The 12,698-nt window shown below is 50.2% G+C and overlaps 1 protein-coding gene across 1 annotated transcript in view; it reads left to right on the forward strand.

Annotated features, from left to right (window-relative positions):
• The window catches only part of TMEM161A (transmembrane protein 161A), a 59,568-nt gene that overhangs the window by 45,966 nt on the left and 904 nt on the right, over positions 1-12,698 (forward strand). The window lies entirely within an intron of this gene.

Raw genomic sequence — 12,698 nt, forward strand, 5'->3', positions numbered from 1 at the left:
AAACGTGTCTCTCTCCTAATCCCGCAGCAGTCGGCTGCGATACACCTGGATCAGGAGCTCGGCCTGTGCCCACACCCTGACTTGGGCCTCCGCGTCCTCGCCCGCGTCCACGTCCTCTAGGCCTACCCCTACCCCTCAGCATGGTGTATTACCAGTAGTGCAGAAACAGAACGCTGTAATTAAATGTGCCGCTTATTGGCCTGTGGTTGGAGGCTGACTTCGCTTATGGAACGCACAGCAGAGCCAGGAAAGAATTTTGCGCAAGCCTGTAGTGAGACGTAGGTGCGTATGACTGAGCTAGTGGAATTCACAGCGCAGAAGCAGTCAAGTGGCCAAAGGCCACTAGTAGGCCTTAAGTGTTTTGCTTCTATTTTTTTAAAGGCTGAGCTGAGACAGCAGACGGAAACAGTATACATATATACGCTGCCTACAGTATCTCTCTGGACGGGATGACGGCGGTGATGTAACGGGCAACGCAGAGCCAGGAAACACTTTTGCGCAAGCCTGCTGTAACACTTACCTGCGTATTAATTAGGACTACTACTCCCAGCAGAGACGCAGGACACTGAGGATGGTCACAGGCAGCCCAAATATATTTTTCCCAAATTTTTTTGAAAAAGCCCACTGCCTATATAGACTATATATCTCTTTCACCTTTCCCACTGTCCCTGCCTCACCACTACTGGCCCTATAATATGTAAAATTACTGCAGACTGAGGACGCAATGCTCTGCACGGCCGATATACAAAAAAAAAATGTGCAGCACTGCTAAAAGCAGCCTCAACAGTACTGCACACGGTCAGATGTGGCCCTAAGAAGGACCGTTGGGGTTCTTGAAACCTAAAATCACTCCTAACACTCTCCCTATAGCAGCTCCAGCATCAGCAGCACTTTCCCTGATCTATGTCAGAATGCATCTGTGGCGAACCGCGGGAGGGGCCGATTTAAATACTCGGCTGACACCTGATCTCGCCAGCCACTCACTGCAGGGGGGTGGTATAGGGCTGGAACATCACAGGAGGAAGTTGTAATGCCTTCCCTGTCTTTCTATTGGCCAGAAAAGCGCGCTAACGTCTCAGAGATGAAAGTGAAAGTAACTCGAACATCGCGTGGTGCTCGCCTCGAGTAACGAGCATCTCAAACACGCTAATACTCAAACGAGTATCAAGCTCGGACGAGTACGTTCGCTCATCTCTACTAAAAAGCAATCGTATGAGCAATCATCGTTGCGTCTATATGCACGGCAACTAGAGATGAGCGAACGTGTTCGTCCGAACTTGATATCCGTGCGGATATTAGGGTGTTCGGGATGTTCGTTATTCGTAACGAACACCATGCGGTGTTGGGGTTACTTTCACTTCCTTCCCTGAGACGTTAGCGCGCTCTTCTGGCCAATTGAAAGACAGGGAAGGCATTACAACTTCCTCCTGTGTTGTTCCAGCCCTATACCACCCCCCTGCTGTGAGTGGCTGGCGAGATCAGGTGTCCGCCTAATATAAAAGTCGGCCCCTCCCGCGGCTCGCGTCAGATGCCTTGTGAGTTAGATGAGGGACAGTGCTGTTTGTACCGGAGCTGCTGTAGGGAAAGAATTGGTAGTTCGTGTAGGCTTCAAGACCCCCAAAGGCCCTTATTAGGGTCACTGATAGCTGTGTGTTGGCTGCTGTTAGCAGTGGCAATTTTTTTTTCTTCTCAAAATCGCCTCTGCAGAGCGTTGCACCCGGCATTAGGGACAGAAGTGTTGCATAGGCAGGGAGAGTGTTAGGAGTGAGTGTAGCCTTCAAGAACCTCAACGGTCCTTTCTAGGGCCATATTTAACCGTGTGCAGTACTGTGCTGGCTGCTGTTAGCTGTGCTGCATATTTTTTTTCTTCTCAAAATCGCCTCTGCAGAGCATTGCACCCTCCATTGATACTGCAGGGAAAGAATTGTGTAGGCAGGGCCACAACACAGTTATTATTCATTGAATATACGCAGTGCGGCCTTTTGCTTGTAAAACAAGTGAAAAAAATTCTATTTGACCTGCCTCTGTCCGTCCTAAGGGCTGTGGACACGTGTCGGCTGCGTGTGCAACGTTTAAAAATCAGACGCACCCAGCTACGTTTTACTGCTAGCTTCGCCATTTGCTTTCCTTAATTGGGAAAAAAAATACCTGCTCTGCCAGAGTTATAATAACTCTGCTACCCTCAAGTTCTGTGCCACATTAGCAGGGCCACAGCACAGTTATTAAACTTCTCATGTTCATTGAATATACGCAGTGCTGCCTTTTGGTGGAAAAAAACTGAAAAAAATTCTATTTGTCCTGCCTCTGTCCGTCCTAAGGGCGGTGGACACGTGTCGGCTGCGTGTGCAACGTTTAAAAATCAGACGCACCCAGCTACGTTTTACTCCTGGCTTCGCCATTTGCTTTTCTTAATTTGGAAAAAAAATACCTGCTCTGCCAGAGTTATAATAACTCTGCTACCCTCAAGTTCTGTGACACATTAGCAGGGCCACAGCACAGTTATTAAACTTAGATTATTCATTCACTAGAGGCAGTGGGGCCTTTCATTTTCAAAAAAGGGAAAAAATTATATTTGGCCTGCAGTCTTGCGCCAATTTATTTCCTGCCTGTGAAATCAAATCACTGGTAATACAGCATGCTGAGGGGTAGGGGTAGGCCTAGAGGACGTGGACGCGGCCCAGGACGCGGAGGGCCAAGTCAGGGTGTGGGCACAGGCCAAACTCCTGATCCAGGTGTATCGCAGCCGACTGCGGCGCGATTAGTAGAGAGGCACGTTTCTGGCGTCCCGACAGTCATCGCACAATTCATGGGTCCACGCGGGAGACGGTTATTAGAAAATGAGCAGTGTGAGCAGGTCCTGTCCTGGATGGCAGAAAGTGCTTCGAGCAACCTATCGTCCAACCGCAGTTCTGCGCCGTCCACTGCTGCAAATCAGAATCCTCTGTCTGCTGCTCCTCCTTCCTCCCAGCCTCCTCACTCCACTCCAATGACACCTGCTCAGCTGCGTGAAGACTCCCAGGAACTGTTCTCTGGCCCCTGCTCAGATTGGGCAGCAGTGGTTCCTCTCCCACCAGAGGAGTTTATCGTCACTGATGCCCAACCATTGCAAAGTTCCCGGGGTCCGGGGGATGAGGCTGGGGACTTCCGCAAACTGTCTCAAGAACTTTCTGTGGGTGAGCAGGACGATGACGATGAGACACAGTTGTCTTGCAGTCAGGTAGTAGTGAGGGCAGTAAGTGCGAGGGAGGAGCGCACAGAGGATTCTGAGGAAGAGCAGCAGGACGATGAGGTGACTGACCCCACCTGGTTTGCTACGCCTACTCAGGACCGGTCTTCAGAGGGGGAGGCAGGGGCAGCAGCAGGGCAGGTTGGAAGAGGCAGTGCGGTGGCCAGGGGTAGAGGCAGGGCCAGACCGAATAATCCACCAACTGTTTCCCAAAGCGCACCCTCGCGCCATGCCACCCTGCAGAGGCCGAGGTGCTCTAAGGTCTGGGAGTTTTTCACAGAGACGCCTGACGACCGATGAGCAGTGGTGTGCAACCTTTGTCGCGCAAAGCTCAACCGGGGAGCCAACACCAACAGCCTCAGCACCACCAGCATGCGCAGACATATGATGGCCAAGCACCCCACAAGGTGGGACGAAGGCCGTTCACCACCACCGGTTTGCACCGCTGCCTCTCCCCCTGTGCCCCAACCTGACACTGCTATCCAACCCCCCTCTCAGGACACAGGCACTACCGCCTCATGGCCTGCACCCACACCCTCACCTCCGCTGTCCTCGGCCCCATCCACCAGTGTAGTTCAGCGCACCGTCCAGCTGTCGCTTGCGCAAGTGTTTGAGCGCAAGCGCAAGTACGCCGCCACGCACCCGCACGCTCAAGCGTTAACCGTCCGCATAGCAAAATTCATCAGCCTTGAGATGCTGCCGTATAGGGTTGTGGAAACGGAGTCCTTCAAAAGTATCATGGAGGCGGCGGCCCCGCGCTACTTAGTTCCCAGTCGCCACTACTTTTCCCGATGTGCCGTCCCAGCCCTGCACGACCACATCTCCCGCAACATTGTACGCGCCCTCACCAACGCGGTTACTGCCACGGTCCACTTAACAACGGACACGTGGACAAGCACAGGCGGGCAGGGCCACTACATCTCCCTGACGGCACATTGGGTGAATTTAGTGGAGGCTGGGACAGAGTCAGAGCCTGGGACCGCTCACGTCCTACCCACCCCCAGAATTGCGGGCCCCAGCTCGGTGGTTGTATCTGCGGAGGTGTATTTCTTTCTCTCTTTCTCTCTTTCTCTCTTTCTCTCTTTCTCTCTTTCTCTCTTTCTCTCTTTCTCTCTTCTCTCTCTCTTTCTCTCTTTCTCTCTTCTCTCTCTTTCTCTCTTTCTCTCTTTCTCTCTCTCATTCAATCATCCTGTCGCCAGCAGTCGGTGGGCAAGCGTCAGCAGGCCGTGCTGAAACTACTCGGCTTAGGAGAGAAGAGGCACACGGCCCACGAACTGCTGCAGGGTCTGACACAGCAGGCCGACCGCTGGCTTGCGCCGCTGAGCCTCCAACCGGGCATGGTCGTGTGTGACGACGGCCGTAACCTGGTGGCGGCTCGGCAGCCTCACGCACGTGCCATGCCTGGCCCATGTCTTTAATTTGGTGGTTCAGCGCTTTCTGAAAAGCTACCCACGCTTGTCAGACCTGCTCGTAAAGGCGCGCCGGCTCTGCGCACATTTCCGCAAGTCCCACACGGACGCTGCCACCCTGCGCACCCTGCAACATCGCTTTAATCTGCCAGTGCACCGACTGCTGTGCGACGTGCCCACACGGTGGAACTCTACGCTCCACATGTTGGCCAGGCTCTATGAACAGCGTAGAGCTATAGTCGAATACCAACTCCAACATGGGCGGCGCAGTGGGAGTCAGCCTCCTCAATTCCTTTCAGAAGAGTGGGCCTGGTTGGCAGACATCTGCCATGTCCTTGGTAATTTTGAGCAGTCTACCCAGATGGTGAGCGGCGATGCTACAATCATTAGCGTCACCATTCCTCTGCTATGCACATCTTGAGAAATTCCCTGCAAACCATAAAGGCAGCTGCTGTGCGCTCGGAAACGGGGGCGGTGGAAGACAGTATGCCGCTGGATAGTCAGGGCACCCTCCTGTCTATTTCTCAGCGCGTACAGGAGGAGGAGGAGGAGCATGAGGAGGATGAGGAGGAGGGGGAAGAGACAGCTTGGCCCGCTGCTGACGGTACACCGGCTGATTGCCTGTCATCCTTTCAGCGTGTATGGCCTGAGGAGGAGGAGGAGGAGGAGGAGGAGGAGGATCCTGAAAGTGATCTTCCTAGTGAGGACAGCCATCTGTTGCGTACAGGTACCCTGGCACACATGGCTGACTTCATGTTAGGATGCCTTTCTCGTGACCCTCGCGTTGCACGCATTCTGGCCACAACGGATTACTGGGTGTACACACTGCTCGACCCACGCTATAAGGAGAACCTGCCCACTCTCATTCCCGAAGAGGAAAGGGGTTCGAGAGTGTTGCTATACCACAGGACCCTTGCGGACAAGCTGATGGTAAAATTCCCAGCCGACAGCGCTAGTGGCAGAAGGCGCAGTACCGAGGGCAAGGTAGCAGGGGAGGTGCGGAGATCGAGCAGCATGTACATCCCAGGCAGTGCAACAGTCTTTAAGGGCCTGGACAGCTTTATGGCTCCCCACCAAGACTGTGTCACCGCTCCCCAGTCAAGGCTGAGTCGGCGGGAGCACTGTAAAAGGATGGTGAGGGAGTACGTAGCCGATCGCACGACCGTCCTCCGTGACGCCTCTGCCACCTACAACTACTGGGTGTCGAAGCTGGACACATGGCCTGAACTAGCGCTGTATGCCCTGGAGGTGCTTGCTTGTCCTGCGGCTAGCGTCTTGTCGGAGAGGGTGTTTAGTGCGGCTGGGGGAATCATCACAGATAAGCGTACCCGCCTGTCAACCGACAGTGCCGACAGGCTAACACTCATCAAGATGAACAAAGGCTGGATTTCGCCAGACTTCTCTTCTCCACCAGCGGACAGCAGCGATACGTAAGCAATACGTAGGCTGCACCCGCGGATGGAAGCTACGTTCTCTCTCACCATCCAAAACGGGGACATTTCTGCTTCATCAATCTGTGTCTAATATTCCTCCTCCTCCTCCTCCTGCTCCTCCTCCTGAAACCTCACGTAATCACGCTGAACGGGCAATTTTTCTTAGGGCCACAAGGCTCACTCAAATAATTTTTCTAAACAATTTTTAAAAGTTTCAATGCGCTTAAAAGCGTTGGAACTGTAACTTGAACCAATTTTTCGTTACACTGGGCTGCCTCCAGGCCTAGTTACCACTTAAGCCACATTAACCAAAGCGATTAATGGGTTTCACCTGCCCTCTTGGCTGGCCATGGCCACTTTTTGGGATGTACATTAGTACTGTTGATACAGCAATTTTTGTGGGCCCTCGCCTACAGTGTAATCAAATTAATTTTTAGCCCACCTGCATTCCAGCTGATGTTACCTCAGCTGTGTTGGGCAATGCAATGGGATATATTTATGTACCGCCGGTGGCTTCCTGGCACCCACCCAGGCTGTGGGTCCACAGGGAATTATAAATGCATCTGTTTCCACTTGTAAAGAACCCCAGTCTGACTGGGGCATGCAGTGTGGGCCGAAGCCCACCTGTATTACGCACGACATTACTACCTCAGCTGTGTTGGGCAATGCAATGGGATATTTCTATGTACCGCCGGTGGCTTCCTGGCACCCACCCATGCTGTGGGTCCACAGGGAGTTTAACCTACATGTGTCCACTTCTAAAGAACCCCAGTCAGACTGGGGCATGCAGTGTGGGCCGAAGCCCACCTGTATTACGCACGACATTACTACCTCAGCTGTGTTGGGCAATGCAATGGGATATTTTTGTGTACCGCCGGTGGGTTCCAGGGAGCCACCCATGCTGTCGGTCGACAGGGACTTCACAATAGGGAGTTGTACCTGCCTGTGTCTATGAATTAAAAAGCCCGGTCTAACTGGGGCATGCAGACACCTTGACAGAATGAATAGTGTGTGGCACATAGGTTCCCCATTGCTATGCCCACGTGTGCAGCTCCTGATGGCGGTGGCACAGGATTCTATTTCTCATTGCTTCTGTACAGCATTGTGGGCTATCGCCCCGCCCCTTTTAAAGAGGGTCGCTGCCTAGCCGTGCCAACCCTGTGCAGTGTGTGCCTGCGGTCCCTCGTCATGGCAGACGCACTTCTAAATAGACATGAGGGTGGTGTGGCATGAGGGCAGCTGAAGGCTGCGCAGGGACACTTTGGTGTGCGCTGTGGGGGGGAGGGGGGGCGGTTGGGCAGCATGTAACCCAGTAGAAGTGGCAGTGGAGTGTCATGCAGGCGGTGATTGTGCTTTGTTGGAGGTAGTGTGGTGCTTAGCAAAGGTATGCCATGCTAATGAGGGCTTTTCAGAAGTAAAAGTTGTTGGGAGGGGGGGGGGGCCCACTCTTGCCGGTATTCTGGCTTAATAGTGGGACCTGTGAACTTGAGATGCAGCCCAACATGTAGCCCCTCGCCTGCCCTATCCGTTGCTGTGTCGTTCCCATCACTTTCTTGAATTGCCCAGATTTTCACACATGAAAACCTTAGCGAGCATCGGCGAAATACAAAAATGTTCTGGTCGCCCATTGACTTCAATGGGGTTCGTTATTCGAAACGAACCCTCGAACATCGCGGGAAGTTCGTTTCGAATAACGAACACCCGAACATTTTGGTGTTCGCTCATCTCTAACGGCAACCGTGCACTTCTAGCTGATCGTTAAATTCAGGCCAAACTAAAAATCGTTGTTCTGCCTTTTCAGCAGTTCTCCATGGGTAGTGCTGATAGCCTTGTTTTCCCGTAGGAGAACAAAGGATCTGAAAGCAGATAAGAGCCCTCTGGCTATTAACTGCATTCAGCTAAAGGCATCATTTGCACACTTAACCCCTTAGTGACCAAGCCTGTTTGCGCCTTAATGACCAGGCCAAATTTTGCAAATCTGACATGTGTCACTTTAACATGGAAAAACACCAGAAAGGTTTTGCATATCCAAGCGATTCTGACATTGTTTTTTCGCCACATGTTGTGCTTCATTTAGGCGGAAAAAATAGACCGATAGAAATTGTGTTTATTTATTAAAAGCGCCAAAATTGGGAAAATTTTGAAAAAATTGTCATTTTTTCACATTTCCAACTGCAATATCTTAAATATGTGCAAACATAATATAGAAATTTTTGCTAAGATTTATATTTCCACCCGTTTACTTTATTTTGGGCGCACATTGGAAAAACTTTCGTTTTTTTTAAACTATTTAGGAGACGCACAAATTTAACATTACTTTTTAGCATTTTGAGGAACACTTTGTTTTCCTATACCAAGCCGAGATTGGAAAGGCTCATGAGTGTCAGAATAATAGATACCCCCCCAAATGACCTCATTTTAAAAACTACACCCCTTAATGTATTCACTGAGGGGTGTCATGAGTATTTTGACCCCACAGTTTTTTTTCAGGAATTAATTCAATTTAGAGGAGAAAAAGTAAAATTTCATATTTTTGCAAATCTGTCATTTTAAAGACATATTTTTTTCCTATAGTTTACATGAAAATCAGGATTTACACCCCAAAATGGATACCCCTATTTCTCCCGTGTTCAGAAATATACCCATTGTGGCCCTATTGTTATATCTGAGTCCACAACGGGGCCCAAAATGAAAGGAGTAGTCAGTGTCTTTCAAAACAGAAATTTTGCTTGAAGTCCTTTTAGGCCCCATAGCACACATGTAGAGTTCTTGAGCGCCCAAAACCATAGAAAACCCCCACAAATGACCCCATTTTGAAAACTAGACCCCTTAAGGAATTTATCTAGGGGTGTACTGCATATTTTGACCCCACAGTTTTTGAATGAATTCAAACCAAGCAAAAGGAAAAAATTGTGATTTTCGTTTTTTCGGCAATTCTGTCATTTTAAAAACAGCTTTTTTTGTACAGCACACATATGAAGGAAGACTTGCACCCAAAAATGGATACCCCTGTTTGTCCCGTGTTCAGAGACATACCCATTGTGGCCCTAATCTTATGTCTGGATACACAACGGAGCCCAAAATGAAAGGAGCGACCGGTGGCTTTCGGAACACAAATTTTGCTTGAAGTCCTTTTAGGCCCCATTGCCCACTTGTAGAGTTCTTGAGCGCCCAAAACCATAGAGAACCCCCACAAATGACCCCATTTTGAAAACTAGACTCCTTAACGAATTTATCTAGGGGTGTACTGCGCATTTTGACCCCACAGTTTTTGAATAAATTCAAGCAAAGCAAAAGGAAAAAATTTGGATTTTTGTTTTTTTGGCAATTCTGTCATTTTAAAAACAGCTTTTTTTGTACAGCACACATATGAAGGAAGACTTACACCCCAAAATGGATACCCCTGTTTGTGCTGTTTTCAGAAATATACCCATTGTGGCCCTAATCTTATGTCCGCATGCACAACGGGGCCCAAAATAAAAGGAGTAATCGGTGGCTTTCAGAACATAGATTTTGCTTGAAGTCCTTTTAGGCCCCATTGCCCACTTGTAGAGTTCTTGAGCGCCCAAAACCATATAGAACCCCCACAAATGACCCCATTTTGAAAACTAGACCCCTTAACGAATTTATCTAGGGATGTACTGCATATTTTGACCCCACAGTTTTTGAATAAATTTAAGCAAAGCAAAAGGAAAAAAATAGGATTTTCATTTTTTGGGCTATTGTGTCAATTTAAAAACAGTTTTTTTTGTACAGCACACATATAAATGAAGGCTTTCACCCCAAAATGGATACCCCTGTTTGTCCCGTGTTCAGAAACATACCCATTGTGGCCCTAATAGACTTACAGGACCCATGGCTAGGCCTACAATGAAAGGAATACCCGTTGGATTTCAGGGTACCACTGAATACATTTCAGGCCCCATTGCCCACTTATAGAGCCATTGAGCGGCCAAAACTATAAAGAACCCCCTCAAATGACCCCATTTTGAAAACTAGACCCCTTAACGAATTCATCTAGGGGTGTACTGCGTATTTTGACCCCACAGTATTTGAATGAATCTAAGCAAAGCAGAAGGAAAAAGTTACGATTTTCAATTTTTTTGGCAATTTTTTCAATTTAAAAACAGTTTTTTTGTACAGTGCACATAGGAATGAAGACGTTCACCCCAAAATGGATACCCCCGTTTGTCCCGTGTTCAGAAACATACCCATTGTGGCCCTAATCTACTTACAGGACGCATGGCAAGGCCTATAAAGGACGGAACACCTGTTGGATTTCAGGGCACAACTGAATAAATTCCAGGCCCCATTGCTTATTTGTACAGAATAAAGATTGACTCCCTAAAAATCCCCCGCCCCTCCCCCTCCGCGCCCTTTTTGGCGTTCGCAAATCTTAGATAAAAGTAAAAATGTGAACTGTGTAGTATTTCCGAAGACAGGGGTAATTACGGAGGCTGGTTGGAATGGGCCCATGGGGCAATAAAACCGGGTATCCCCCCCCCCCCCCCTCTCATGCTTTTTGGGGGTATTTCATGACCTCAGTGGCGGGTATGGGGTGTAAAAAGTGGCGTTCCGTGAGTTTCCGTAAGCTTGATGAGGTGCGGCGGTCTCACACAGAAGGCGCTGAACAAGGTGCTCCTGGAACTGCAGGAAAGCGAGCGTTCCCGGGGCTTCTTGTAAAATACGTATCACAGGTAGCGGTCTGAATAACGCCGGGCTCACGCGGGTGCAGGCGGAATCCGCTTGCGGAGGCCCACAGCGGATCCCATCTGTCAGCCCGGCTGTGACCCTGCGTACGGCTGCGTAATGTACTGCGCATAACTGCGTACTCACACAGGCGGTCATGCACAGTACACCTTTGTTTGTATTTCCCGCACCATCGCTTAGCGATGACATGGGTACCCGCAGCCCGTATACAATGTAGTTGCGTATGGACTGCGGGTATATCCGCGACCATGGAGCACAATGGGCTCTATGTTGCCGATATCCGCAGTAAAATAGAACCTGCTGCGTTCTCTTTTCTGCGAGTGGATTACGCAATTCTGACCCGCTAATGTGAGCGGAATTGTGTAATCCAATGCAATTGATCTGCGTATTACCACGGATCAGACGCATGCGGAATCCGTAATTCCTATCCGGTCATGTGAGACCGGCCTAAGGTAGATCGCTACCTTTTTATCACGTGACTGGGGAACGCTCAACGAGGCCACCCGTCACTGCTCCAGGCTCTCTGTGACCGTTGGTCGCTGGGAGCAAGGAGATTTTAAGTTTCCTGGGCTCCCTGACTCCTGCGCATGTGTCCGGCTTTTTGCCGGCAATCGCATGTGCAGAATTCTGGAAGGTCCACGGAGGAAGATCGCGTCGGGATTCAAATACGCAGGCCTCCGGTAAAAAGATTCATCTCCTCTCACCGATCGCATCAGTGAGGGGAGATGAAACTTCAAATTTTTTTTTTAACTTTTACGTGATCGCCATTATTGGATAATGGCGAACACGTGACCAGGAACCGCTCACCGCGGACCCCCATTAAATCTCCATGCTCTTGGCTACGTTTTGTAGCCAGGAGCAGGGAGAATTTAAATTATCCTGGCAATCCACAGCTTTTGCGCATGCGCCCGCCATTTTGGCGACGGGCGCGTGTGCAGAAGCTGTGGTAAGGTCCGCGGATAAATCTGGGGGCCTTAGGTACGTACTTTCATCCTCCCTCACGGATATGATCCATGAGGGGAGATGAAACGTACGCTTTTTAAACTTTTAAAAACTTTTTTTTACTTTTTTTTTTTAAACTTTTTTACACTTTTTTCTCACTTTACATGATCACTGTCATCCATTGGATGACAGTGATCATGTCCCCGGTATAATCTCTCTGCTCCTAGCTACACATGGCAGCCAGAAGCAGAGGGATTTTAAATTTCCCGGGGCTCGAGCCCGTCTGTTCACGCGCCCGATGTCAATCATCGGGCGCGCATTCGCAGACGGGGATTCGGGTCCCGGGACATCGGGACACCGCTGAGGACTGGGGGTGAGTATTTTCACCTCCCCTCATGGATCCGATCCATGAGGGGAGGTGAAACTGACTTTTTTAAAACTTTTTTTTAACTTTTTCGCGATCGCCGCTAACAATTGGATAACGGCGATCGCGGTACCGGGGACCGCTCACCGCAGTCCCCGCTGACATCTCCTGCCTCCCGGCTACCTACAGGAGCCGGGAGCCAGGAGATTTTAAATCTCCCGCGCCGCCGGGCCTTCTGCGCATGCGGCTGACGTAATGCCGCCTGGCGCGCATGCGCAGAAGACCGGCTTCGGGCCCCGGAGCGGCAGGAGAGCGGGGAGCAGCGTGCCAGACCTGGGTGAGTAATTTCAGCTGCTCCGATGGATCCGATCCATCAGAGCAGCTGAATCTTTAACTTTAATGTACTTTTATTTACTTTTTTTGCGATCGGCGCTATCCATTGCATAGCGCCGATCGCAATGCCGGGGGGGGCTCCGAACAGCCCGGGATGACAGCTCCATGCTGTCAGCTACCTGCGGACACCGACAGCATGGAGCTGTCACGTCCACAGCCCGAGGGGCACTATTCTCTGCAGGAAGCATGTTTTTACGTCCTCAGAGAATAGAGCCCACTTC

This window comes from Eleutherodactylus coqui, chromosome 5 (assembly GCF_035609145.1).
Source record: "Eleutherodactylus coqui strain aEleCoq1 chromosome 5, aEleCoq1.hap1, whole genome shotgun sequence".
NCBI lineage: Eukaryota > Metazoa > Chordata > Amphibia > Anura > Eleutherodactylidae > Eleutherodactylus > Eleutherodactylus coqui.